This window comes from Thamnophis elegans, chromosome 4, assembly GCF_009769535.1.
Source record: "Thamnophis elegans isolate rThaEle1 chromosome 4, rThaEle1.pri, whole genome shotgun sequence".
NCBI classification, from domain to species: domain Eukaryota; kingdom Metazoa; phylum Chordata; class Lepidosauria; order Squamata; family Colubridae; genus Thamnophis; species Thamnophis elegans.
The window spans coordinates 119,023,434-119,026,588 of NC_045544.1; positions in this window are offsets into that span (position 1 = coordinate 119,023,434).

Below are 3,155 nucleotides of genomic sequence, written 5' to 3' on the forward strand. Positions count from 1 at the left end.
AATTGAGTTTGGAGCGGTTTACCTTGAGTTTGTATCTTTTGTTTGCCCGTGTATTATTGCAGTTGAAGCTGAAGTAGTCATCGACAGGTAGGACATTGTAGCAGACAATTTTGTGTACTACGCTTAAATCAGACCTTAATCGGCGTAGCTCCAGGTTTTCCAAGCCCAAAATTTTAAGCCTGGTGGCTTAAGGGATTCTACTGTGAGCAGAGGACTGGAGGTCTCTTCTGGTGAAATACCACTGGACTAGCTCGATTGTATTAATGTTTGATAGAGTGTGGATTCCATTTTTTTTCCAAACTTGTCTGTTATTCACCAATCTAATATAAATCACAGCTGACTTTAGTACAGAAAGGGACACTTTTTTTTTTCAGGGTGCGCATTTGACATCCGAGGTCATTTGAACGTGTATAGATAAATGTTGCAGCTATATTAAAAGGTAACTTCAAATCTCATTAGCAGAGAATGGAGTATCAGGGCTAGCATAGCAGGCCAGGGCTGGACAAAGAAATAGGTAGAGCTAAGATCAACATTAAATTGATCTGAAGAAAGGTAAAATCCCTGTAGTTCAAGCTTGTCTTCTGGTGAAGGTGTAATTAATTGGCCTAGCAGTAATATGGCAGTCCTTTGCTACTGTCTTCTGGAGGAGGTTTTCTTTTCCACAGCGCCTGGTGGTTTCTCATTTCAGATACTTTTGAGGTTTAATTCTGCTTAGCTTTTTTGCTAAGTAGCCAAAATTGTCTGGATGCTGCCTATTGTTGTGAACAGTTTGATTTAAATTTCATCTAATTAGGATTAATGCATTGTATTTAATGTCATGTTAATATTATAAATTGACATCAACTTTTAGAGAGGCCCCAGGCTGCTTGCATAAGCCATAGTGCATGATGTGAACCAATTCTGCAATATTTGGGACTCCTTCGGTTGTAGCTTATGCAAGCTATGGTGAAACAACCAAGTGTAAATGTACAGTCTTTCAAGTCTTCAAAAACAGTAATCTATTTTCTCTTTTATGAGTTCTCTTCTTATAAACATCTCAGCCTATTTAGCACTATGAGAAGAGTCCAGTATGAGAAATGTTTAAAGTGTCTGCAGCGCTACATAGAGTAATGCATTGCTGTTCAGTTGGCTGTTGAGTGTTTGATTCCCCTTCCCATCAGGGAAACTGTCCAGGTTATAATGATTACTCTCCTTCTATTGTGCCCTGAGGTGTGCAATCAATTTCATACAAGGAGTAGGAACAGTACAAGTAGTTCAGGCACAGAGAGGTGGGAAATAGAGATGAAACCACTCAATTTTTGGACTGGACCCATGTCAAGATCACCAATTATACTTTTGGCTTGGTGGATTCACTTCTGAAAAGTCACAGAATTACTCCTGAAATGGCTGTCTGGAGGAGAGCAGATTGGCAGTCTGGGGGAGGAATGGAAGTTTTTGGACACATCTGCCAAACAAAAGGCAAAATCAGGAACTCTCCATCACTGATTCTATATCCAAAACTACCAACCGTGAACCAGAGTTCTGACTAGCAACATATGGAATGCTGGTTGACATTTCAAGGAAGAAAGATGGAGAAATGGGAGTTGTGTCGGGAAACACCTGGCATGAGACTCTCTTGGTTTTTTGGAATCATAGCTGACTTGCTTTGAACTGTGAAAGCTTTCTTGGAAACGACCCTGAAGACGCCAACTGCTTTGCCCCTTGAACTTTGACCACTGTAATAAACATTTTCTCTCCTATGAATAGGGTAATGTTGGAAGAAATGTCCTTCTGGGTTCGGCTCCAAGTGGGGAAAAAGACCCTGGAAACATGGAGGCTGCTTGGGAAGATGGTTTTAATGGTGGACAGGATCACATGGCTTGAGGTCCTAGGCAAAAAGGGGATCACATGCTTCGAAGATGTTGAGTGAAGAAAAAGAAGTGAAGGGGCTTGCTGGGAGTTCCTGAATTTTTTTATATTCTTTGTTCAGCCCCACCTCTCTGTTTCCTGTTTCTGGGTAAGAAATGTATTCTGATTGGTTGTCAGACTCCAGGGATTGGGGTGGGTGGGTGTCTTAGCTAACTTTGTAGGTTGTGTTTCTTTTGAGTCCCAAGCTTGGTTGTGTTCCCAGGACCTGCGATGAGATGGGTAAAGGGCTAATACTCATGCCTTAATCCCATCACACTGGGGCTGAATGGGGAGATCTTTGTTATGTAGAATAGACTGGCTCAGGCATTTTAATGGACCATTGACAAAGATGGAAGCTATTAAGACTGAGTCTGTTTCCTGCCTAAAACATGTTTCTCCATTTCTTATCCAGGGAAATATAATATTCTGCCTTCTTAATATTTCCCAGGATATTTCATTTTTTTAGCAGAGTGGTGGGTTTTAACTTCCTACAATAGCTTTGCCCAATAGGATATTGCTACTGGTGGTTCTCAGCATTGAGCTCCATGTATGTTTTTTTGTATTTTGATGAGCCAAGATTGGACTCCTATTGTATCTTTTCCATTTATTTTAACATATTTTGCCAACCCAGCTCATTATAGTCATGATCTCCCTCCCCACTATTGTTGTTGTTGCTGTTGTTGTTGTTATTATTATTATTAGCCTTAGCCAGATGTTCAGACTGGATTTGGCATTTTTGTCTGCCTATAAAGTTCTTCTCAAGGACGTGGGATAGGCAGATGTGGATGTTTGATGGTATTGCAGATATTGTCGCAGGATGTCAGCGGTTCCAAGTAAAGCTGCCTTTTGCAATTGACTGATGGTGAATTTGTCAATGCTGTTTAAGTGGTGTTCCAATGATTTGGGGATTGCACCTAAGGAGCTATTATTATTGGTACTATTTGCCACCTATCTCATCATGGGGCTACTTTTTTATTGTAAATAAAAACAATAAAATGATAAAAAATATTGTTCTTGTTTACCACTCTATGTACTGTATATTTGTTATTGATTTGTTTTCTATTGAGTTTTAATTTTATGTTAGGTACCCAGAGTCACGGTTGAGATGGGCAGCTATATAAGTTGATTAAAATAAGTGACTACATAAATCTTTCCCAGTGGAAACACTTTTGAAATAACAACTAAGTAATTTTTTCCTGGTTGAAACATACTGTATGACAGGAAAAAAAAAAACAGAAAAGAAGAAGCATACACAGTTTTTCCTGAAA